Genomic DNA, 26,520 nt, shown 5'->3' with positions numbered 1-26,520 from the left:
GGAACAGCGGGGAGAAATGACCCAAACAATGTATGTACATTGAATAAACGAATAAAATAAATAAATAAAAATAAATGTAGACATATGGGACATAGGAGTAAGATTTGAGTAAACTACTTTCTACTTGCTTGCCTGGCGTAGAAGCAGAGTGGCGCAGCGGAAGCGTGCTGGGCCCATAACCCAGAGGTCGATGGATCGAAACCATCCTCTGCTAGCTGTAGCTTTTGACAATCTGGTCCTCTTTGCCACAGGTGGGTTGAGATCTAGACAAAACATAAGGAAGGCATTAGGAAGATGCCTAAGTATCAGGAATTTCCAAGTGTCGACAGGGTCCAGAATGTGTGTAGATCCTTGCGATACTACCTCGCAGGAAGGGAAGAGGAGGAGAGAGGGAAAGGGCTCACATGGGAAATTATAGTTGAGGAAAAACAATGGTAAACTGGGGAGCAGGTGGCAGAGGGAGAGGAGGAGTGGGGGGGACGGGAGTGAGGAATGAGGAGGGACGGGGATTTGGACGATGTGAATTTGATCTGCAAAAATCTCCGTTTTTCTGGCTTGAAGTAAGAGACCAAGAGGGTATCAAAACTTCAGTCAAGGACCTCCTAACCTGCAACCACAAAACTAAAAGGCAGATCCTTTAACCTCCAGTCCTTGTAGACAGCTGGGCTCTGCTCCGTCTTCAAATGGCCTCTGGTTTCCCTCTACATTTTTGCTTTCATTACCTCGGACCCTGTGTGCTTTTCTCCTGGCTGTGAAGAAGTAAAACAAACCCCTTTGTGCAGTTATTGATTCCAGGAGTAAACTCTCCAGAATCAATTTCACCCTATTTACTGATCTCAGCTTTCATCTACTTTGATCTACATCCCAAGTCTGGCTAATAGAAAAGAAGAAGAAGAATTTAAAAAAAAAAAAAAAAAAAAAAAAGCTCACCATCCTTTTCCTGAAAGGATTTCATTACTCTACACCACGGAGGAGAACACAAAATTTGAAATGAAATACTGTTCTTTATTTATTGGAGGATTCTTTTCCTTTCTGCGGTTCTGGGGCTTGAACTCAGGCCCTACACCTTGAGCCACTCCACCAGTCGTTTTTGTGTTAGATATTTTCTAGGTAGCCTCTCGAGAACTAATTGCTGGGGCTGGCTTCAAACCATGAGCCTTCTGATCTCTGCCTCCTGATTAGCTAGGATTAGCTTGAGCCACTGGCACCTAGCTGGAAGGTTCTTTTCTAACAGAGTTTGGAAGGTAATTCTTATGTAAGAACATTTTTCTGAGCTCCTGTCTGGCAGCTCTATCTGGCTCCTTCTGCAAGAAAATTTTCTCATTACCAAGAAGAGGGAAGAGAGACAAAAAATTGACCATTACTGTCCCATCAGTGGCGAAGGAAAGGTCAAAGAGAAAAGCAATCCCAGATTGTCAACCTGAAGGATTGTGGGGAGATGCAATTGACCTTTATTTGAGTGAAGAGTCAATCACTGGTGTCAGAATGGGAACCTACCCAGTGAGCACCTGGTAGATTTCATAGTCATAGTCCAAAAGTGATTGTACTGCATTGCAGACCTCTGATACTACATCAGGAGACATTTCCAAATATTCAACTGTCTGTTGCTGCTTGGCAAAAGTTCTTTGCTGCTGCACAAATATTGGTGTGCTCTGGGACAAGTGGAATTTTTTTTCAAAGCTGATATTAAACAAAGGAGTTGGATCACTCCTACAGTTACAAGGAGAAAAACAGGATCACTTTTGACATTTAGCTGCAGTTTAAAGTGAACTTTAAATTCACCTCCATCCAACATGCTTATATTGAGGAATTTTTATATAGTATAGACTCTGGTCTCTCTGCAACTAATATATAAATATGCATGATCTAGCAATTGTTATTTTATATCTCACATGTAAAATACAGACCAAGAATGTAGACAGGAAAAGAATTGCTCCAATGGAAATTTATAACTCAAAGCTTGCAAAATGAGAGATCCAATTTCCTCTCCTTCACTAATTGAACTGCCTGCTCAGACCAAGTAATGATGATTGCATCTGTGGTCCAGGACCACTTTCGCCAAGATATGTTCTAAAAGAGAATATAACTTAGAAGAAGGAAGATTGAGGAGTAAAAGAATTTGAACTGAAACAATCCGTGGATTCCTGTAAGAAAACATACTGAACTAACATGATATTAGAAGCTATGAAAAGGTAATTATTTCTACAAATAGAATTGATTTTTTTTTTGTGGTAGGCCAAATGTTGTCCTTAGTGCTACAGAAACGAAATAAAAGCACAGCCCCTGAACTCATGTAAATTACTGTCTATTAGGAATATTCTACAAACATAAATCAGACCTACAGGGAGAGTTTGGGGAAATGGTTGTTGCCTGCAGCATAATAGCAGAAAGAGGGTGAATATACACAAACAAGGATGGGCATTGGGAAGGCCATTGGGGAGAAAATGTGAGTCTATCCATTTTGGGGGCAGCTTGGTGGCTGATCATTATAGGAAGTAGTCAATTCTGGGAAGCAATAACATGAAATAAAAGATTAAGTTTGGCAATGGGATTAGTTGCATAGCTCAGGCAAGGGTCTGAAAGTCTTTTGTGTGTGTATGTGTGTGTGTGACTGGGGTTTGAATTCAGGGCTTTGTATTGACAAAGTAAGCTCTCTACAGCTTGAACCACACCTCCAGTCCATTGAAAGTATAAGGTGTTTTGTTTGTTTGTTTGTTTTTGTGGTACTGGGGTTTGAACTCAGGGCCTACACCTTGAGCCACTCCATCAGCCCTTTTTTGTGGTGGGTTTTTTGAATAGGGTCTCATAAACTATTTCACAGGCTGGCTTCCAACCACGATCCTCCTGATCTTTGCCTCCTGAGTAGCTAGGATTAAAGGCATGAGCCACTAGTGCCCGGCTGAAAGTAATTTTTTTAGGTATGCATGTAACTACTTTTTTGTCTACGAACATAAAAAATATAGTACTTGGACTATGGCAGTGAACCCAGTGACTTCCAATAAAGTTTTCCATATTGGTATCACCCAATGTTCTCACTGGAGAACATACTTGGCCTATGTCTGAGAAACTGCCTTTAACAGAAGACATCTGTTTGGAATCTATCTGTTCTGTCATATGTATTTCATTCATTTTCCCCTAACAAAAAGTTGCTGGCAATTCTCTCTCCTACTTCATAGTCATACAATTAATAGGAAAGAGATCCTCAATTTCTTTTGGCAGGGAGGGGAGGGGAAGAAGGTAGGGAGGAGTTGTTCAAAAAAATCCCAAGGTATAATGTATATAGAAAAACAAAAAGTGTACTTTTACAAAAAGATGCACCCTGACACAAAACACGCAATTGTGAAAGTCATTATTCGAGAACTCACAAAAACTGTGGAAGACAATGAATGACAAGCAGGGAAATCCCTGCATTTTAAATTTTCATCCATGTTGAATAATGTAATGGAACTAATAAGGTTCAAAATCACCAAAGTGTGATTTTAAGCTTGAAGCTGCCTAAGAAACACTTCTTTTCAATTGTAACCATATGATTCACTAACGTCACATTTGTAAATCGGGAGGCTAAAAGTGCACCTGCACTCACTGAGATTCTAGTTAAACCAGTTCTTTGTTAGCTCCTCACAATATACTTTTGGGACACTTTGTGGTTCCAGCAGAAGGGAGTGGAGCCCAGATGGTTAGAGGATGACTGAAATTTCTAAGCTCCTTTTCAACAATTCCACAGAGAAAAAGTCCTCAGTTTGTGATATTTTCTCTTTCTTTTTGAGAACAGGAATAAGCAAAATGGAGATAAAAGCAAAGCATTCCTTCTCTTAACTCTCGCTAAGCATTATAAATTCTGTGCAATTTGAGCTTAAATTTTTTTAGACTGGGTTTTATCTAAAGGTGACACTTGCCATTGCCAGTTCATAGATATTTCATAAACAGCATTTTATTTAGGAAAAAAATTTATTTTTTGCTTTGAAAGAAGACAGGAATCCCCGAAAATGAAAAAGGAAAATCTTATAAAACCAAAACTAGAATGAGTTAAACCCATAAACACAGCTAGATATTGTAACACAACATGCATCTTTCAGAAACTAAAGAGTAGGAGGAGGCAGAGGGAGTAGCTCTGTGGTAGAGCACTACATAACATACAGGAGGCCTTGGGTTTGAGCCCCAGCATCATGTGTGAGCTCACACACATATACACACACAAAGTAGGAAGGTGAGGGACTCCAGAAAAGATATAAAAGTTTTAAACAAAACAGTTCCTAAAGTTGACCTAACTTACATATACTGAAGACAAAACTCTTTTTTTAAACACACATGGGACCTAAAAACAAAAAATTTTCCTTGTTGATTGTAAAGCAAGTTTCCATACCTTTGACAGTTCTCAGAGACAAACAAAAATATTTAATAGCAATACATTTTTTGCTGGGTTATCAATTAAAAATTGAAAATTGTATCATGTTCACAAGATAAGAAATGTGCATATAGTTCAAAGGAGATAACTAAAGAGAATTTTTATATTGAGAAGAACAGTGCTGAAACTAATGCTATTTTGTTGCAGACAATGATACACTTAGATAGATGTGTTAAATACATATGAAAAAGTAAAAACTGAACATCAATGATTTATGATCCACTGGAAGAAATTAGAAAACAATTAGCCAATTTTACCAAAGAAATCATAGGTAAGGAAATTACTTAACTAATAGGTGGTTTAATTTAATAGAACAGAAGCACAAAACAGAGATGAGCAGCAAAATCAGTTTTATTTGAAAAAAAGAAGAGATAGCATGGCAAGAAGTGAGGGCAAGTTCTATCATGCTCTCAGACCCGAATCCCCTACACCTCGCATTCCTTTGGTTGATACATCAACCCACACTTGGTCAATCACGTGATGTGATTCTGCGTTTGAATTAGATTGGTCCTATTCATAGAATGTGTCACAATCTCACCTAGTTTTCAATACCTTTTGCTTCACCACCATCTTGGAAGCCAGAACAGCCAGCCCAACGTAAGATCGTTGATTCCTTTTTATTGGATTACTAAGAAAAAAAGCTTCGCTTAATTTCTTTATTTGGGTAGTGGTTCAGAGAGCTGGATTGAGGTTCACGTCTGCGCCACTGTAACTATGAGTCCTAGCTTTCATTTGTATTTGATACTGTATTTCCTGGAATCCCCTTTTTCACATGAACGAGGTCGTACACGATGGAGACCCCAGATAAGGGAATGAGTCTGTGGTGACGCAAGCACTGCCACCAAGTTTTTCTTCAGGAAAAGCCACCTTCCAAAGAGGGTTTTGATAGCAGGAAACACGAAAGCATCGGCAATCTCTGGACTCCTTGGGGGAGAAAAACACAATTGGAATGTGATGCAGTTACTTTTGAATAATTGAAAAGAAAACCTGTCGAGCATAGAGAGCAGCACAAACAGGCTTTTTTTTTTTTTGAATGGGTCCGTAAACAAGATTTTTAAATTTTAGCTGGGTCCATAGTGAGAGAAAGCTTTCTTCAGTTTGGGAATGTTCCGACTTAGGGTTCCCTTCGTTTAAGAATAAGACAAAGACCCTCAAGCTGGTAAAAGATGGCCCTGAAAAAGAGCCGTAGTCGGCAGGATTCGAACCTGCGCGGGGTAACCCCAATGGATTTCTAGTCCATCGCCTTAACCACTCGGCCACGACTACCTGGAGAGTCCGCGCTTTGTTAGGATAAGAAGCTGTACTGGGCTTTAGCTCTCTTCCAAGGCCAAATTTTTAACCAGTTAAACGTATTTGGTCACTCTACCTTACTGTTTGACATCAATTCAATGAAGTCATGCGGTTGCGACAAATTGGCAGACAAGACTTCATCCTAAGAACTGGGAAGATTCTTTATTCTGATAGTCTGGTGAAAGGAGACTACACAGGAGCCTTTTCTGGAGACCGAGCTTTCCTGCCTTCTCAACTTCTGGGGTGGGGAACCATGAGATACACCTAACAATGGCACATGTTCTAACATTCACTGCGAAAGTTTGAGTTACAACAACAATTTGCAAAACCGGAAATTATTCATTTTTAGCCTTCTGAATAAATTTCGGAAATCTACACAATGGAAGTTCAGCAGCTAATAAAATGAAGTGGACTTCTGTAAAGTTGGTATGAAGCAGACCCCAGAATGCAATTTTAGTAATATTAGTTACTAAAATGTATAATTTGCATTTTACAAAATAACCTCATTTATGGACAAAATACCATCTTATCTTTATGTCTCAAATGAACGATTTGGTGGCTAAAGGGAAGTACCCTTTCTCACATCACACCTGAGAATTAGATTTAGATCAGTAGCCTACGTGTTCACTGCTGTTTGCTTGTAGGCAAAATTTCTGCCGTCAGCAATATTTTAAAGTGCCCTACAGAAGTAAAATTGACAAGATGGTTAAACATGGATAGTTAAATATTTTCCTCAGGTAGCCACTTATGGAACTAAACTGATAAGCAATACAAGTCATCAATAAGCTTTAAAAGGGGGAGGCAATTGTCATACAATATTTGTCAGTATCCCAAACAACAGCCATTTCCCTTTGTTCCCAGATATTGCTTTTACAAGAAAGAGTAATCCACAAATAGGAATATGCAACCAGGGAAAATTTGAATAGTAGGTCCAGACCTTAACCTTCTGACCACCCCGTGCCAAAATTCAAAGCTCACAATTCTTATTCTGTGAACAACAAAAATTGATTAGGTTATAGGTGGAGCGTGAGGCAGTTTTGGTATATCTTGACAAAGCCAAAAATATAGCCTAAGTTTGTTCTATAAAACTTAACTGGAAGTTTCAAAAGTGTTTTTTTTTTTAAATAGCATTCAGTTTCAGAAAAATTCTTACATTCTTCTAAGAATTAGGCATACTTTAAGATCAAATAATTTTAATTTAGGTAGATCAACTATGCAATCACTGATGACTGAGAACATCAGAATACCAATAATAATAATAATAATAATGCATCATTCAATGTCTGAATAAATAGATTCAGATTGTGTGTGTATGTGATCATTGATATTCTTTTAGAAAACTCACAACCACTTGATTAAAGATATATCACTATTTAAAAACTCTTTTTCGCATACATATACAGGAGCAATATGAAGTAGTCCTCAAACCTTAAAAAGGTGAAAATTTATATTACAAATACAAATGACTCATAAAACTGTTCTCTATCTCAGTGCTTTTTCAAAATGATTTCCCAGCTAATATCAACAGACAAGAAAGAAGGGAGAAGTCTTCATTAATTCTACCAATATCTAAATAGCACTGATTATTTTAGAAACAGGTTCAAGGTGAATGCATTCACTATGGAATGCATTGAATATGATAGTTGATTAGTCTAAGGACTACATGAGGCTTATGTCAACTCCTGAGCATGATGCCTTAAATTTACTCATAAATTTTGGATAATAATGGTTACTTCCCATTGTAGAAAAACAAGCAAAAATTAACTCATAATTCCACAATCCATAAACCAGCCATGGCAACATTTCTATTCCATCTACCCCAGAGTTCCACATACAAAATTTCTTCACAGATACTATTGCATCCTGCTTTTATCAGCAATCATTACATCATCAATGTTTTCCCAGAGCAATTACAAGTCTTCAATATGTTGCCTTTAGTGACTTTGTGATGATCTATTAGGCAGATGGAAAAAAATTTAAACAGTCACCTTTAAAAAATTTATTTATTTTGGCAGTTTTGGGGTTTGAACTAAGACCTCACACTTGCCACACAGGTGCTTTACCACTTGAGCCCCTCTCCGCCAGCCAAATACCCACTTTTTAATATCTATGTTTTATTATCATAATTAAAAATAAAAAATATTTTGTGCAGTACACGATCTCCTTTACAGTGATTTCCTCAAACTTTAGTGGCACCAGAACTGCCTGCGTGTCTTGTTAAAACAAACCAATGGACACCTTCCCTCTCACCCCACTCCATTTCCTGATTCTGTAGATCTGAACTCAAGTTTGACCTTTTGCATTTCTTCTAAGTTCCCAGGTGGTGCGAATTCTGTTGGTCCAGGATGCACAATAAACTTCAAAAGGAATTTACTGTGTCAAAAGCTAAAAACTCTTTATAAACCTAAATGAAAATTAAAACCAACTAGTATTTGTAAAAACAGAGAAGAGACTATTACCCTTGTTTTCCTAAAGGAAAATAGCTGTAGGAGAGCTTTCCCTATCAGAGAGACATTAGATCATGGAAGTGACATTCCTTTTGTGTCGGACAATCTTTTTAAGTGCACTCATTATGCCCCAACACTCACTTCCTTTCCCAGAATTCAGAGATGAAGTCCGTGATTTAGAGTTCATGATATTTCTGTAAAGAGGAATCTGATCCAAGCCTCCCCTCGTTTCACCTACGTCTCTGATGCAAGAAATCAACGCTGTTTGTTTCGTTTTGCTTTTTTTTGTTTTTTTCCTCTCTCTCTCTCTCTCGTGTGTGTGTGTGTGTGTGTGTGTGTGTGTGTGTTGGAGAGGACAGAGGCATCTTTTCACTGTGTCAAAATCCTTGCAAACTCTGTTTTGAGTTCCTCCCTTTTCCTGGGGCTCCAGTGACTGAGGGCTTCTGTCTCATGGGAGTGGCCTCGCGTCCTTCACCTGGACCGGCTGGTGCAATTTTCCTGCAAAGGAGTCTGAGACCTCCCCAGCATCATCTCTTCCAGTTAGGACGTACTCTGGCCCCCTTACCCCGCCTCTCACCCCTCACTCCCGCTCCACTACGATTTTAAGCTTTCATTTGGAAAGACAAATCAGTTTAATGCCATCGAAGATGTATATTTTTTTAATTTTCTCTCTGACTAAAAGCAGACGATCCCTATTTTCGCATTTGTACTTCATTCTGTTCCTCTCCCTTCGGCATTTCAACGAAAGACTCCTCTGCGATCTTCTAAGAGCTACGGGTGAACGTGCATGTCCGCTAAAATCAGCGACCAATGAGCAAGCTCCAGCGCCAAGAAATTTTGGGTTGTTTGTCTAGGAGCCCTTTTTCAAAATTAATACTATCCACTAATTCTTAATTTCCTCTTGATAACTCTTTTATTGGTGAGAGAAACCTGTATAGAAGTATGGAACTAGTGCCAGAAACATCCACTATGAATTCATCTGAGTCCTTCAAAAAGCAGATAGGGCAGGTAGTCGTGGCCGAGTGGTTAAGGCGATGGACTTGAAATCCATTGGGGTTTCCCCGCGCAGGTTCGAGTCCTGCCGACTACGGTTTTACCCAGAACATTGCATGACTTCTTAAATTCAAGACTGTATGACTTTCCTTAGTCACCTGAGGCTGTCAAAGTTTAAAGTCCTTCTTACCTAATCAATGGACACCCCTTTGCTTCCTAGTCCCTTTACTTGAATTCCTTGGATCACAATCAGCACAACAGTCCTGGTCAGACTGCAGCCTCTCGTAACAGATCCATGATAACCTTGTAGCTGCTGTACTTTCAGGGTTCATAAAAACTAGTGACATTGATGGATTTTTTTTTTCCACCACTGAGGTATGAACTCAGAGCCTCAAGCTTGCTCACTTGACAGTCCAATAGATTATTTTTATTGAACACTTAAGATGTTTCAAAATAGGAGTTAATCACCAGTTGTACAATATCTCCATTTTACAGGCAAGAAACTGCTCCCTGTCACACAATGAAACAGCATTTCAACTGAGGACTTCCAGATAGTTATGAACCCAGGTTTTATAATTCCATCGGGAACACCTCCAACTCATCAGGTTGCTAACAGATTCATGGTTAGACTTACTAGTACACAAAAAATAACAACAGATCCTATTTTTCAAGCACTTACTATACCCCACTATTTCAAAAACTTTACATGTTTTAAAATTTGTAGATTCTTTCAACATACTCATTTCCAGGTGGAGCTCAGAGATATGGCAGAGGTTTGAAGAGTAGAGAACATCCAGTCAGAGTTTAATGTCCCTTGATTTTGGCTCCAAGACACTGGAGCACAACAGATGAGAGCACAAAAGAAGCCCTAGTTGGCTTCTGTCTGGGCTGGGGATTAACAGGCACCACTGACCTCTGCCATTCAGAATTGGTTCACTTCCTGGCTTTATGTCCTGATAAGGCTGGAAGTGGTGCCATTCAAGCTGCTGAGCTTAACCTAGGGTAGCGAATTGCTACCTAGGGTAGTTGGCAGTAGGGTTGTTATGCAGGGAGTATCACATCAGTTGGTTTGCCTGCTTCTTGAGTGGGGTGTTTCTTAATAATTTAAAAATGGCATCCCCACATGTCTTTTCAGGCCCTAGACACCTGTTACTGAAAAAAATCTTTTTTCCCAACAAGCAGGATCTGAGTTCAGAGTATAAGACTGGCTTGAGAGAGAGGTAAAGAAAGGACTGTCTTATCAGGAGTTTCCTCTGATAAAGTTCTGAGAGAAAAAAAGAAAATGAAAGAAAAAAGAAAGGAAGGAGGACTATCTTAGCTGGAAAAATTGTAGTTATATCACACATATTAGAAGAAAGTGAAAAGTTTTTAACTCTACAATGCAAAGAGCCACAAATTTGCTTAGTTAGGTGAAATCAATCCTTCAATTCTCCTGCCTGGAGGTCCAGAGCATTTCCTCCTTCTTCTGTCATGTCCAGGAGACAAAAGAGTTTCTGTGGGTTTCGTAAATGATTGGAAGAAACTGCTAAGTTTAGTACTTGTCTAGAAGAAAGATCAGCTCAAATTTCTGGGAGAGAGAAAAGAGATGGCAGGGATGGAGAGAGGAAAAGAGTGAAAACATTAATAGAGAAAGGACTGTAGATAGAGAATATATAAGAGGACATAATTCTATTGCAATAATTATGAGGGAAAATGGATATAATCTGATCAATACCAGAATATTTTGTGGCTTTGAAGGTAAAAGAATAACTATTCAGGGAGTCAATAACAAGATCGCCTTAGTGCTAAGGAGAAGAGAGGATCAGCCTTCCCTAAGGTAATATTCAGTGTTGTGAGGCAGACTAGAAATACTTACAATATACATTAAGCAATGTGAGTTGAGGATTGTATGTTCAGCTAAGATGCATTTTGCATCAAAGAAAGTATGTTCATGCCAGAAGCTACTGTGCAATACTTAAAAGGAATCAATCTACACTTAACCATATAGATGAATGTAAAAAAAAGTGGTAAAATTTTCAGAAGCATGATAAGTTATATAGCAAAACATTGTGTAAACTAGCTTGCCTGGCAAGCGTGAGGCCCTGAGTTCAAACCCCAGTTCTGACAACAAAAAAGTAGGAACAATAGAGCACAAAACATTGTGTAAACTAAAGATAAATAATAAATAATATCTATTTTGAAAGAAATAGAAATTTTTTTTTAAATATAAACATTAAATACTTTTAAAGTAGCCTTTCAGGGAGAGATTAGAGGTAGTATATTATAAAGATAAAGAAGAATCAGTTCACAGAGTCTTTACAAAGACCAATCACAGACAAGATAAACTAAAAATCTAACAGGTGTAAAATGAATGTAATATTTGAGATACAATTTAAAACCATGGTATATCACCTGACACTTTTTAACTGAGTAAAAATGAGAGTGAGAGAAATTTCACCATTGTTTGTATTGTAGAGATGTTCAAATTCATGTGAATGCCCGGCTGGAAACTACGGAATTATTTTGGAGAAAAATCTGGCACCATGCAATTAAATAATAGGTAAATACAGGTGATTCTATGTGATACATCCCATTGACTTTTCCCACAAGTCACAGGGAGATATTTATAAGTATTTTCAGCGCAGTGGAAGTTATTCTAGTGAAATTACTCTATCTTCTTGCTCAGTTAATAAACAAAACTGACTTGACTATACTAAACTATGATGCAGTGATGTAGTGAATGAAAGTAACAAATGTAATAATTATGCACAGGACACTATTTTTCATAAAGTTACATAGTGGTGCTGAAGGTGAGGCTGAAGTTGTAGAGCGTCTGCTTAGCAAGCTCGAAACCATGAGTTCAAACCCTAGTACTACAAAAAAAAAAAAAATCCAAAGTCCAAAGTTACATAGTAACTTAGCAAAATAATAAAATAATTGCTACCAAATTTAGAAGACATAAACTTTATGGTTTGAAAGGGAAAATACCAATAAACTATTAAGTAAAAAGTAAATAGTAATATGGCTTGAGCTGTGGAACACAATGAACTCAACTGCTTTCATCTGAAATCCAATTCCAAATTGTTACTCCTTGAGATCATGTGCCCTCCTGCCAAACTGTCAGAATTACACTGATAGTTGAACAAATGGTGTTGATTATTCATTGTAGCAAGAGAGCACACATACTGAGTGAATTATAAACTGTTTCACCCAGAGGGTGTTAGAAATGACCTTGGAAGCTGCACTTGGTGTTTCAAGTGGGTAATCCCAGCATTTGGGAGGCTGAGGCAGAAGGATCTCCAGTTGGAGGCCAGCCTGGACTACATGGTTAGACCTTGTGAAAGAAAGAAAGAAGGAAGGAAAGAAAGAAAGAAAGAAAGAAAGGAGGGAGGAAGGAAGGGAGGGAAAGAGAGAAAAAGAAAGAGAGATTGAGAGAAGGAAGGAGGAAGGGAGAAAAAAGGAAAGGAGGAGAGAGAAAAGGAAGGAAGAGAGAGAGGGAGAGAGAAAGAGAAGAAAGTGAGCGAGAGAGAAAGGATTGACATACAATTTGGGGGCTTTGTGTGATTTGGGAGAGAGGTAAAGAAAGAGGAACTTTGTTCTGAATTAGAAGCTGTTAGAAATCAGAGGATATTCTATGGGTATATCAATTAATCTTATTTATAGAAAGGCAGAAGCTATAATTGAGAAAGAAGTAGCAGTCACTCATTCTAGCTGAACATTTTAGATGAACATTACAGAAAATATCATGATAGATTTTCCCCCAAACTTTCACTTTCAAAGACATTAAACTGGTAGATATTTGTAAAACATGAGTCTTATTTGTTCTTTTTCTTACAATCAACTAATTAAGATTTTCCATATTTGCCTTCTGTGCCTGTGAGTTTCCCTCTCTGAATTGTTTACATATGTTAACTGGTTTCAGTGGCTGTTGGGGGAGTGGGCAAAAACTGCAGCTAGCTAGAGGTCATGGTTAGAAGAGAGATTTTCTAATACTGTATAACCTCCAGTTCCATTAGAACCATTTACTTCCTGTATCTGATATAGTTAACAATTTCAATCTTTTTAATGTGCACAGAAAACAAGCTTGTTGTGTGTGTTTGCATGTTTGCTTTTTATTAGTTTTTGTTTTGCGTTCACGATGCTGGGGATCAAACCTACAGTTCCCGCATGCTAGGCTACATTACTAGAGTTTGTTTTCTAGTCGCAGCAGATCGCAGGGTTTTTGTCGTATTCCTCTTGTGTTTATTTCTGACGTTTCTTCTGTTTCCCATGACAGAAAGTGCATTATAGCATAGTGGAATTCTATCCATCTTCTCCCAGATGCAATGTTGTTGAGACTTGCAGGAACTCAGAGCAAAAGTTATCTCCTGTCATCTGCATAACGCTTTTCCCTGGAGAGAACAAGTGAGACAAAATTTTAATTCTTTCAAAAGCAAGGTTCCACCGAGATTTGAACTCAGATCGCTGGATTCAAAGTCCAGAGTGCTAACCATTACACCATGGAGCCTCTCTGGAAAGCTCTTTTCTCATAATTGTCCATGATGAACTGTAGGAGAGCTACTGAAAGCACTTAGTTTATCCCTGTCCAAATTTTTAATCTATGTTCATTCACGACACTCTTTCAAAAAAAACAACAAACAAAAAAAACACCTTGGAGATCTTATTATTTAATTTTGCAAATTACACAAACTGTAACTGATAAAGTGTGCCTCCCCACCACAATACTAAGAATTTCGATTTAAGTCTTTAAAAAAAACTAAGTGAAGGGGCTGGGGACGCATTCTTAGTGTGCGTGCGACTCTGTATACACACACACAAACAAAACAAAACAAAACTTTTAGATATACTAAACCTGGACTGAACGTCTTATATTTATAATGTAATTAATCGCTTAGAAACTCAGTGACTAGGCATTTAGTTCCTATTTTTAAGGGGAGCCTAGGCCTGGAGATCTATGTGTAACTCTTCTCGATTTCAGCCCTGTGATTATTTTCCTTCCTATAGGTTACTTAATTATCAGATCCATTTCTCCAAGAAAACAAGCTTTAACATGTTGATTCCAAGGAATTTACAAAATTATCGAATGCTCTGTGCTCCAGTCTTGAATTGCAAGTTTTCTTGCATTTGAGTTTCTCCTTTATGTCACTTAACCTACCGGTAGCTATCATCCAGAATCACCCAAGTGTAATTAAACATGAAAATGTTCAACACATATCTTCTGCGTGATTCATTAACTTCAGCATTGGAGGCAAAGGTGCGCCCACGCACGAAACTGAAATTCTGGTTAAACCAGTTCTTGAGGGTCTGCCAATGTCCAGGTGGTTATGGAATGCAGGGTTCTTGATCCTGCAGTTTTAAAGACTTGAGTCAGATGTCTCTAGGGCAGACCAGGGAAATGGATCCAGGCTCATTTTTAAGTAGAGTCATGGGACGCTCTGGCCAAGAGAGAAGGAGCTAGGTTAGTAGGATTATGTAAGAGCAAAGTTCTTGAGGAAGGAATCGGCCTCACTGAGGGGAAATGTTTAGGCAAGAGAAAAACTCTTGTCATGCACAACAGAGTAGTAGGAGGAGGAGGAGTAAGGATTAGAGACTGGAGCGAGCCCTCCAATCAACGATTGATCAAAACAGACACACGTAGTCGGCAGGATTCGAACCTGCGCGGGGACACCCCAATGGATTTCTAGTCCATCGCCTTAACCACTCGGCCACGACTACAACCCTGAAACTACCCGTAAGGAAAGGTCTGCAGTCCTTTTCAGGAGCGCTAGATTGAGTGCTTATCACACCCGCATTTTCGTTCTGAACAAACTTCAAGTCAATTCATCAACTGGCACCTTCTCCTTCGGGGACGAATTTGCCCCTATGTATAGAACTGGATTTACTTAGCACAAGCGCAGACTGAGGCTTTACCCACAGTTTTAAGCCTGGATGGGATCAGTCGGTAGAATTTCCAGGCTCTTCGCTTAATGACACTGTGCTTAGTGGATTTCAGGAAAGAAATGTGTCCAAGGAAGTGGGAGAGAAAACCGAAGCTGGAAACGTCCTCTGGGACCTCCTCTCTTGGTGTCCTTAGGCTCTTACATTTACACCTACAGCACTCACCTTGTGTTTGGGAATGTGTTTTTCGAAGGCCACTGAGCCTTCGTTTTTCAGACAGATTAAGAAACTCAAAGACACAGTCGGTCCTTGACCTTCTTTTCCTGTGAGATCCTTTCTCTCTCTCTCTCTCTCTCTTTCTCTCTCTCTCTCTCTCTCTCTCTCTCGTCTTTCTTTCTTCCTTTTAAATGGATAACCGGATTTGAGATTTTTTTGGCCAATCATTAGCAACACCACTAACATCAGATGTTGGTGAGGATGCAGGGAAAAAGGAACCCTCTTACACTGCTGGTGGGAATGTAAACTAGTACAACCACTCTGGAAAAAAATTTGGAGTCTACTTTAAAAGCTAAACATTAATCTACCATATGATCCAGCAATACCACTCTTGGGGATATACCCAAAAGACTGTGACACAGGTTACTCCAGAGGCACCTGAACACCCATGTCTATTGCAGCACTATTCACAATAGCCAAGTTATGGAAACAGCCAAGATGCCCCACTATTGACGAAGAGATTAAGAAAATATGGTTTCTATACACAATGGAATTTTATGCAGTCATGAAGAAGAACGAAATGTTATCATTCGCTGGTAAATGGATGGAATTGGAGAACATCATTCTGAGTGAGGTTAGCCTGGCCCAAAAGACCAAAAATCATATGTTCTCCCTCATATGCCGACATTAGATCAAGGGCAAACACAACAAGGGGATTGGACTTTGAGCACATGATAAAGTGAGAACACACAGGAAGGTATGAGGATAGGTGAGACACCTAAAAAACTAGATAGCATTTGTTGCCCTCAATGCAGAGAAACTAAAGCAGATACTTTACAGCAACTGAGGCCAATAGAAGAAGGGGACCAGGAACTAGAGAAAAGGTTAGTTTGAGAAGAATTAACTTAGAAGGTAACACACATGTACAGGAAATCAATGCATGTCAACTCCCTGTATAGCTATCCTTATCTCAACTAGCAAAAACCCTTGGTCCTTCCTATTATTGCTTATACTCTCTCTTCAACAAAATTAGAGATAAGGGCAGAATAGTTTCTGCCTGGTAGCGAGGGGTAAGGAGGGGTAAGGGAGGGAGTGGGGGGAAGGGGGGAGAAATGACCCAAACAATGTATGCACATATGAATAAAATATAAAAAAAAAACCCATGACATTTATGAGACTATTATGATACATATGACAAATGAATAAATTAGCATTCAAGAACTAAAAAAAAAGATTTTTTTGGCCAATGCAAGAGTTCATTTTCTCTAAAGGTAACCAAATCAACACATTTCCTTTTTATGTGTGTGACTCTTTCCCTCAGCAGAATTTCTGGATGCTCTGCTGAAATTAAATGAACAAAATGGGTTAAGTGTGGACAAGTTCTTATTCTATGGCTTGCAGAGTGTTGACATGTAAGAGATGAGGGCGGATGATGTTGGTATATCTTGAAAAAACTTAAGATAACTGTTTTCATTTAATAAATTGCACTTAACCAGATATAATAAAATACATTTTTTTGCAGTGCTGGGGATCAAACTCAGGGCCTCACGCACTTTAGACAAGCACTCTACTGCTGAGCTACATCTATATCCCAACAAAGTGTTTTTTAAATAGAGTCCTATTTAATTTGGATATCATTGAGAGCATATTTTTTTCAGAAAACTAGATCTTACTTAAAATGAATTAATTTTATCTGTAGCCAGAAAAGATCAAATAAGCCATAATCCACAAACAGGAGAATGGCAGTTATGAAAACTAAGAGTGTATCATATACTGCGTGTACGTAGGCTGGGAGGATTTTTTAAAAATCTCTTTGGAGATCCTAGAATTAGAACTCCAAGCCCTGAACTTGCAAGATAGAAAGATAGATTACTGCTTGAGCCACACCTCCAACTAATGGAAAGAATTTCTAGTGTGCTTTTCTACTGACTGTCTTTGGAAAATTCCAAACTATTTGCCTTAAAAGATTGTTAGAAGCCGGGTGCTGGTGGCTCACCCCTGTAATCCTAGTGACTCAGAAGGCAGAGATCAGGAGGATGGCGGTTAGAAACCAGCTAGGGCAAATAGTTTGTGAGACCCTATCTTGAAAATACCCATCAAAGAAAAAGGTCTGGTGGAGTGGCTCAAGGTGTAGGCCCTGAATTCAAACCCTAGTATTGCAAAATAAATAAAATAAAATAATTCTATATATGTTAAGTCCTTATTTTCTACCTATTCTTACAAGAATACTTTTGGAGCAGACCTTTGGTCATAGGGGTTCTCAATATGCTTTTTGAAAGTTGCAGTTTGAAAACTGTGGACTTCCCTCCCTTGAGAGAGAACTCTGTAAATCTTCCATCCTTCATTAAGGAGCAGAGACGTGAACTTGTTCTGAATGGGGTGGAGGCCATCTGGGAACATTTCTTCTTCCATTAGGCTCCCCTCTTACTCAGCCAGCTTTCCTGCTCAGTGTGAGTTTTGAATAGTCCTTTGAGTCTGAGCAACCCAGAAGCCATTAAAGAAATCACTTGTATTCAGTTGAAAGAGGAGTCTAATTCTTTCAAGTCTCCTTCAGTTCTCCTCCCCTCTCCCACTAACATTTGCACATTCAAAGCTGCCTAGAGGTAACTCTTGGCTCCAGCTCACCTTTTGGTGGGTTCCTGGGACTTAGATGTGAATGAACAAACCCTAGGAGACAAGTGACTAGAAAATAAATTCTATGGTGAAGGAAGCTCAACTCTCACCAGCCTGATCAGTTTTTGATTTGCCAGTGATGAGTTGTTAATCAGTGGAAGGGCTTTGATGAACCAGGACATTCTCTGCTTGCCATATCTAATGTTTGCATTCATTCTCTATCCAAGTTATCTGTCACACTCACTGTCACCTCATTTTAACCCGTGTGGATATAGGCATGACCATCACTTACTTTAAAAAGAATTCAAATACTGTGGAAGAGACCTGAGGAATGGTTAAAGAATGTGAAATTCTTTGACATTTCCCTGAGGAGGTGTTGACTACTATTTTATTGCTAAAGGTGCCAGGTTTTTGGTTTTTCTCTGATAGTTCCAACCATCTTACCCACAAAGGTGCTCTCTTCCATATTCATCCCCTCCTTCCTGTCACATCTCTTCCCACCCACTCCAATACTCCCTCTTTTCACATTTCTAGGGACTTTTGAGCCAGAAAAACTCACATCAATTTTAACTGTAGGTGTCAATCTGAGTTTGGCTGGATTTTACTTTAACATAGGCATAATCTTCAGAAGGCATGCCCCCCTACCCCCCGCACTGTGGCTGTTTCGCCAAAGCTTTAGGTCACAGCCAGCTAGAGGTTAGTGTGCAAATCAGAGACATTTGTTAGCACTGACCATTAAGTTGGGTTTAATTTTCCTGGGCTGTGAGAGTCCAAATGCTGCAGATAAATAAAACAAAACACTACCCCTTGTTATTGGCCACACAGAAAATAGGCATGTGTAATAAATGATTGACAATTATTCTTTAAAATGTTCATATTCTCTTCAATTAAAAAAAAAGCCTTGGAAGTCATTAAGGACAGAGCGCTTCTTTATTACAGAATGTAGAATGAACAATGGATGAAAACTATTGACCTTCACCATGGCACTAAGTGAAAAGAAACCACGTATTACTTACAAGTGTTTCCTAAGTTACCATAGCAGAGTTTTCTTCTAATTCTTACTCTTGTATCCTTCATGTTCTATGTCATATAATATAAACCACTTTCCAGTTACTTCCTATCCTTTTCCTTCTGCTTGCTGGAAAAATAAAGAAAAGAAAATATGAAAGGGAGGTAGTAGGAATTCCAGAAGGTGAAGAAACCCAAGGAAGAAGCTATGGCAGGGAGGTGAGGAAGGAAAGGAATTGCACAAGGAACCTTATGCCTCACCATCTACCTACGTTTTGAATGAAGGACGCCCTCTCCACCTGTCTTTATCTTTAATTTGTAGAAAGAAAGACACTTGAGGACCGCAGTTAACTGACTGAATGAAGTTTCTACCCCAGGGAGCCCTAAGGTCTGTAAATCTGCCTCCCATCTTCTCCTTCCTTTTCATTCTCACTCCAGAAGTCCGTCCAAGAAACTAAAGAAGTGATGGGTGGTGTGGTTAGCGGGAGCCAAGGACTGAGAAAACCACCTGGGCCTGGAGGAGTGGGGAGGGAGAGTGGGAGGCCGGTGTGAACCCAAACATCCTCTTGTCCGGGGCGGCCAAGGCTCTGGGGCTGCAAGAACTTTCTTCTCAGTTCGAGTTTCGTCTTTTCTGCTATTCTTTTTTGCTGTCAGTCGTGTGTGTGTTTCCTACGAGTTTCGGAATTATTTTCTTTGTTGGATGATAGGTGGAATTGAGAAGTCGTGGGGCCTGTCCTGGTATTTGCAGTATCATGGCATGACTGGATGCTCTGAAGGATCCTGACTCTGGGATTCTGATCTCCGTGTGGAGGACAGGAATATAACCCCATTTCTGCCGAGGTCTAATTTGTTTGGTCAGGATCGCCTGGGATTTCCTCTCTTTCCTCCACAACTCTGCTCTGGTTATTCAGATCATAACCGCTCTCCTGTCTGGCATCGCAAACTTGGACTCACCAGTGCGTGAGCTTAATCCCTAATGACTTTATTTTTTTGGTTAGCAAAGACAGTGAGAGACGTCGACACGCTTAATCGACGGTTCCTAACCCAGCCAGTGTTGTCGAAGCACGCCATCACACAGAAAAGCTGCAGCAAAGAAAAGGTACTTTTTTGTTTGTTTAGTTTGGATTTTTTTGGTTTGTTTTTGTTTGCATCTCAACCCAGGCGTCAAGAGAAATTTTTGAAAACCCGCAAGAGTTCCAAAGCTATCTGGACACATTTTTTAAATCTCAGACTCTCCTCCAAGAGAAAAGGCAACAAGGTATTTGCATAACGAGGTCATCGTTTGCACCTGCGCCCATTAACAAACCAACCCGTGGAAATGGTCTTTTCAAAAGAACAGACACGAACAGAAAGGACCTCTTTTTCTGGAGATAGAACTACGGATTGGAGCTACACGAAAGGGACCTGGGGGGCCTGGCACATAATAAAAAACATCTCACACTCCATTTAGAGAAACCAACGGTCCGAGCTTGGAACTGGAGCTGCCAGACTAAACGAAATACGGTTTTTGATCCCTGATCAAACTATTCTTTATCTCACGGAGGTAAGTGATAATAGCCATTTGGAAGGCTCAGAAACCTCCATGTCGGTGTTTCCGTGTGCAGTCTGTGCCTGGCGTCTTTTGTTTCTGTGTTTCTTGAATTTCCACAGTAACTAAAACAGAATAGGTCCTCACAAAGCTTATTGCATCAGTAACCAAATAGATAATCAACAATTTAGGTAGCCAACCAATCTCTGAGCAGGCTCTGTGGCGCAATGGATAGCGCATTGGACTTCTAGCGTGGAGTGAAAGAGATTCAAAGGTTGCGGGTTCGAGTCCCGCCAGAGTCGGAGGTGCTTTTGTTCATGAGTACTTTCTGGTTCTTTATATATGTTGGTTGGGCTTTTATTCCACAGCGAATCAACGTTCAGAAAGCCTATCTGTTTTCTGGTGTCTACCTGTGAACTGCTCCTTCCTGTCTACAAGCGAATGGCCACGGCCACGGCCGACAGAGTGGCTCAAGCACTAGATCAGGCCCTGAGCCACCTAAATAATAAATTCTAGAATAAAATGAATACCAGTAAACTGTTTCTCCTGAGAAACGATTTTCTGGGGGCGGATCAACTTACTCTTTTGCCTTGAAAACTTACTCTTTTGTCTTGAAGATTTCGAACAGGAGGTCTACACCTCTGACTGCTGAAACTCAAGACCCAAGTCCGCTCTTCTCCTTCTCATCCTTAACCCCAATAAGGATCATTGGTAGAAAGGGGTTTGTGCAAGGATGCTCTTAATGGATTGATTACTTTCTTTTTATATACATACCCTCTTCTTCATGGAGAATATCATCCATTTTCTTTAGCTCAGAGTAGGGGGTGGTCCCCAAATCTTCTCTTATCCCTGGTGGCTCATGATATGTAAATTCTCCACATAACAACACAGGGAGAATTCCTTCAGACACACATGGGTGAAAGAGTGAGGAAAAGAATCCAGAAGACAGGAAAATGCCTTTCTTTAAGTTGCTCTCCTCGTCAATTTCCACCCTTTTCCCTGGAATAAAATTCAATTTTGAACAGTTTAAAATATTTAGATGACTTCCAGTCAACAAACCACAATCGAGCAAATACAAAGTTTTACACAACAGTTAGATTCACAAACAAAAGTTTAAGGTCTCTCTGTGATTCTGTGACAAAAGGATAGAAAAAGATATGGTGGAAAAAGGAGAAGAATCAGAAAGCCAGACAATAGGGAGAATTGTTGGGGCTTTACTTACTTGTAAGAAGTCCAGGGCTTCTGAATACTGTCCCTCCATTGCCAACGGTGGAAACTTATTCTCTTATTATTTATTTTCTTTAAAAATATGGTCCTTTCCCATTTTATTTTAAATTTTTCTTTGTAAAATGAGCTGTTGAAACAAAAAGCTACCCTGAAGTGTCTCAGAGGACATTCTAGAAATGTTCCTTAACACCTGTTGAACATAAAACTTTACGTTCTGTGTACATTTCCTTTACTATTTGGCTTTGTAATCCTGTAATAAGGCAGAGAGTGAGACTAAAGGGATATTTTCAGATTTTTAAGATTTTCAGGTATCACATGAGTCAATGGACTCCCAAGAGAATTGATCTCAGTCAAGGCCAGGAATAACACTTTAGGTTAAAGAAGTTTAGGAAATTCTGCAATATTGAGAACCTTATATTTGACATTTTCATTTGTACTCTCTATCTTACCTTAAGAACAAAAATGAAATAGGCAGTAGAGAGTTGGAGTGAATAACAATATCTTACAAACTTCCTCAGTAACAGTTTTGGTTAACTGAAGCCAGACAACTAGAGAGGTAATATGGATTTCACAAGTATGGAGAAAGGAGTCAAACTATATTTTTGCTATTGTTAATCCTACAGCTTTTTGATTTCCAATAAAAAGCTTTGACACATCTCAAAAATCATCATATAATGACCAAATAGATTTATGCCCTATTTCTGGATTTAATTACAAAAAATTCACTTGTAGGTGTGCAAAAGGGCTTGAGACTTTGATTTCAGTGTCTTTTACAGTTTAAAAGCATTAACTTATAGGAAGGTTAAATAAGAATTAGAAGCATCCTTAATTTTACCTTTAACATTTTCTCACCAGTCCAGGTTTAAGATAGTAGTCAATTTATTTGTGCCGTAGCAATAAGACTACAGCTGCACTTCATGCATGCTTCTCAGCTCTGGCAGAACAGAAGACTGACAGTGGTATCCACTCTTGCAGTATAACGTGGTTTTTAAGGTATAGTCAAGGATTACCTTGCAAGTGAGACTCTTCCAAGAACAGGACCAGGTAAAGAAATAGTAATAAACTTTTTTGGTATAAAGCAATCTGATTTATACCAAAAAAAAAAAAATCTTTGAAAGACTCACATGGGGAGTACCACCTACTTTGTTCCCAAAGGGAACAGGAAATAAAGCAGATTGGCTGAAATTTGAGAAGCAGTTAGATCCCTAAATTCTCTGCGCCTGTATAATAATAAGTGTTGCCCATTCAGAGGAAAAAAAAAATCTGAAGATTTAACCTCCAAAAAAATAAAGCAGAGGTTTTTAGATAGGATAAGATTGGTATAGTTGAGGAGATAGGTACCATAATAAGAACAGGAGAAATTTAGCATTCAAATTTATAGAAACATTGAAGGTTGGGGTACTTAGCTTTTTCCCATCATCCTTTCTCAGATCTCTACCAATTCAGCCTTTACCCCACTGGCAGAAGGACTGACTGAACAAATTCTGGGGACTGTGGCCAGTCTAAAAGATATAAATTCTAATCATGTGTCTTGTGGGGAGATCAGTGTAGGTAGGAAGAAAGTAACAGATGAGCATATGACCAAAAAAAAGACAAAAATAGATAAGATTTCAGGAGAAGAAAGTGTATCTTCATAAAGGGAAAAAAACAAATTAAAAACAGAAGAACGAAGATTCAGGTGACAACTTTACCCATAAGGCAGTAAAGCCCAGCTTCACAGCAAAGGGAGGTCAACTGGAAAGATAACTGCCAAAACTAAAAGGGGGGGGGAACTGATTAATTTATCTAATTTGATTGATTTCATGGGAAACTATTGAAAAGCTATATGGAATAATTAGAAATAAACCCAAAGAAACCTAGACACAGTAAAGATCATCTATCAAAGCTTGACCTTTAAGGAAATTACTAACATCCAAGAAAGAATGGAAATATAATCACATTTTATAACAATGCAAAACTGTAATACTTTTCTTTTTTTCAGATAAGATCTCCCTACATAGCTTAGGTTGGCCTTGAACTCACAGTCTTCCTGCCTCAACTTCCCCAATGTTATAGACATGTGCCACCATACCCAACTGTTGTATAATGCTTTCACAGAAAATAACATAAACAATGAATATGGAATTAAATAAAGGCTGAAATGTAACTATTTTAGAAGGATAAGACGTAGTAGGTGATGATTGTACAACCCTGAAGAGTTAATTCTTCATTGGCCATAGTGGAAAGTAAGTAGATAAACTTTAAGCCAATTAATAACAACAGATATGCATATTATTTAGGAAAACAGAGATCTGAAAATCCAAGAGAGAAACAGTTTAAAATGTTGGTTTTGGTGGCATCTAAATAGGTAACTTGAGAAATTTGAGGGTAGTAAGGCTTATGGTATTTCACAATAAGCCTTCTAGAAATACTGATCCTTCTCAGCTATATACATGAGAGAAGAATACAGAGAAGGACATTTGGAAAGCATCCGTTTTTCTTTTTAATGTAGGGATTATTTACAAAGCTGTTCATAAGGTAGAGAAAGGCCATGAGGGATAGCATAGTTCACCAGGACAAGGAGCAGTAACAAGTGTCATCTGAAGAAATATGGGAGAATGTAAGAACGTGAGCCAGGAGAGAACCTTGTACAGGGGACTGCCTTGAATAGGAGATGTGACTTTACTGGTAAACACCAGTTTACAGTGATTCTCTCAAAGGTTGTTACTGTGATTTGCTAATGAAGATCAGCAATGAAATTCTTACTTAGCATATGCAGGAAAATTTGAATGCTGCTTCATTTTTTCTGGTTTCATTTGCCTCTTTTCAGAATTTTAGTGGGAAAAAGAAGAACATTTTACACTTTTCATGTAATTTCTTTCAATTGTTGATTGGATAGCACGCTGCATTCCAGACATCACCACTAGAAGACAACGATCTTGTAGATGAGTTAGAAGAGTGTTCCCCTTCCTGCAAGGAATGTCTGTCCCTTGTCTAGCGTATGACCACGTCAGTTGGAGGTAAGAGGGAGCATCAGTCATGAAGGCCTATTGGCCATTGTGAGGAAACAGTTTCCAGAGTCCTGGGAAGAGAGAGGTGTTGCGACTTGGGGGAACCAATCTGATACTTGGTGTGGAGTGAACCAAGGTGTTGGGATGTCAACCTTGGAGACCAGCAGCTGGGTGGAGATAAAGCACAGGGTAAAGGAAGCTAAAGGAATCCTATAACTACCCCACAGCTCTCAGGTGGTGCAGACCCAAGGTGGCCTTAGTTGGGCAAGAGCCACTTATACTGTAGCCCAAACCCAAAGACTGGAGGTGGCCCAGACACCTAAATTGTGCCTGGTGTGAATGTCACCCCAAATTAGCTTATCAGTACCATTCTGGAGGCCAGATTTCTCATGGTTCATGTAAGAAATGCCACATCCATCCACAGAAGTGATCGACTCACCATGATACCCTCTTGGGTGAGGTCACTGCTACATGGCTGGGGACAAAATGGCTAGGGAATCTCAGAACTTCACAGAAGATACTCCAAAACATAGGGCTCCCAGTGGCCAGGAGCCAGAACAGGAGCCTACCTTGCCCTGGACTAAGGGCAGTACTGCTGGAAGAGACACAGCAGTTGCTTAGTTTGTAATCTTTCAGATTCTCTCCCTTGAGAACAGCAAGAACTTTTACACAGAAACAAAATCCTCAGCAAATTTAGAACATGTTAAATGTTTGGTGACTCCAAAATTCATAAAAACTCCTGCTTATAGAAGCCAGTCCGGGAGTCCAATAGGGAGTTAGGATAAGAATTCACAGAACAGGCAATGCAGAAGAACCCAGAACAGGTACAGGAAATATGAGCTGCTACTGTTTCCTAGAAAACAGCCAAACCTGAGATGAAATCTCTGCATACAGAACTGAGATTATACAAGACAATGTCATGGGTGAAGGAGGATAGAAGGGTTTAGGCAGTGCTATATTTGAGTTGGAACTTCACCTTGTAACATCAAGGCAATACACCACATTAGTCCAGGTGAAAGCCACCCTGGCTTAAGAAAAGCTGAAAGTGTGTGGTGAGGAAAGGGGGAGGGTAAGATTCATTGATGCCGTTGGAAAAAAAGCCAAAAATGAATCTCCCATTTTAATTAGGTTAACTGGAGAAGTTGTAGATTTTGAATGTGGAAGGACAAAATGCAACCGTGTCAGAAGTGGGATTCGAACCCACGCCTCCACATGGAGACCAGAATCCTCACACATGGGAAGATACAACTTGAGTCTGGCGCCTTAGACCACTCGGCCATCCTGACACACGCTTTTAAGTATCAGGTGTAATCATCGAGGAGATGAAAAGCCAATGAAATCCCAATTGTATATGGAACCAGGAGGATGAAATACAAACTCTGAACTGATTTTGGAACAGAAGTGGAGATAAACTGGAGGCTGTCGCTGTGGGTCGCAGTTAAAGCCTGGGATCTCCGGCTGCTTTCGGCTTAACTTCACAGCGCCCCCACTGAAAAAGGGGAGGGAGTATTAGTGCTGGCTGCGGGGACCTCTTGAGCTAGCTACCTAATCTTTCTTTTCTCACAATAACATTTTGGGGGGGGTGTCTCACACACTTGTTTCCCACCATAACCCCAATTCTCCTCCCATCACTTTTCTCCAGCCACGTGTTGTTTTTGTTTTTTGGGATTTTTTTTATCGTTCTCACTTTCCTTCTCCATTCATTTCTTCCTGATGCCCTACAGAAAGGGAATGTGAAGTGAAGGCCTGTTGTATATGATAGTAAAGATACAAGTTGACAAGTAATAGGTTCTCTCTCTCTCTCTCTCTCTCTCTCTCCTCTCTCTTTCTCTCTCTCCTTTCTCTTTCCCTTCTCTTACCCCCTCCCCTGGACTAAGGTGAGACATTTTCATCCATTAATTTATAGCTACCCTTGCTTCCATTTTTCTATGGGAGGGCTTCCAGTTA

At 39.4% G+C, this 26,520-nt stretch overlaps 7 non-coding genes across 7 annotated transcripts; 3 read left to right on the top strand and 4 right to left on the bottom strand.

Moving 5' to 3' along the window:
- The first annotated feature begins 142 nt into the window (after window positions 1-142).
- Window positions 143-214, top strand: Trnam-cau (transfer RNA methionine (anticodon CAU)). Its single transcript has one exon. It is a non-coding gene; the product is annotated as a tRNA-Met (tRNA).
- A 5,375-nt stretch (window positions 215-5,589) lies between these two features.
- Trnas-aga (transfer RNA serine (anticodon AGA)) lies at window positions 5,590-5,671 on the bottom strand. The gene has a single exon. It is a non-coding gene; the product is annotated as a tRNA-Ser (tRNA).
- Window positions 5,672-9,150: 3,479 nt separating this feature from the next.
- Window positions 9,151-9,232, top strand: Trnas-uga (transfer RNA serine (anticodon UGA)). The gene has a single exon. It is a non-coding gene; the product is annotated as a tRNA-Ser (tRNA).
- Window positions 9,233-13,549: 4,317 nt separating this feature from the next.
- Window positions 13,550-13,621, bottom strand: Trnaq-uug (transfer RNA glutamine (anticodon UUG)). The gene has a single exon. It is a non-coding gene; the product is annotated as a tRNA-Gln (tRNA).
- Window positions 13,622-14,747: 1,126 nt separating this feature from the next.
- Trnas-aga (transfer RNA serine (anticodon AGA)) lies at window positions 14,748-14,829 on the bottom strand. The gene has a single exon. It is a non-coding gene; the product is annotated as a tRNA-Ser (tRNA).
- Window positions 14,830-20,569: 5,740 nt separating this feature from the next.
- Trnar-ucu (transfer RNA arginine (anticodon UCU)) lies at window positions 20,570-20,658 on the top strand. The gene is given in 2 exon segments: window positions 20,570-20,606; window positions 20,623-20,658. It is a non-coding gene; the product is annotated as a tRNA-Arg (tRNA).
- Window positions 20,659-25,752: 5,094 nt separating this feature from the next.
- Window positions 25,753-25,859, bottom strand: Trnal-caa (transfer RNA leucine (anticodon CAA)). Its single transcript has 2 exons — window positions 25,822-25,859; window positions 25,753-25,798 (listed from the first exon to the last, which is right to left on the bottom strand). It is a non-coding gene; the product is annotated as a tRNA-Leu (tRNA).
- Between the last annotated feature and the right edge of the window lie 661 nt (window positions 25,860-26,520).

Source organism: Castor canadensis, chromosome 8, assembly GCF_047511655.1.
Source record: "Castor canadensis chromosome 8, mCasCan1.hap1v2, whole genome shotgun sequence".
Classification (NCBI taxonomy): Eukaryota; Metazoa; Chordata; class Mammalia; order Rodentia; family Castoridae; genus Castor; species Castor canadensis.
This window is presented reverse-complemented; position numbering and strand designations above follow the sequence as displayed.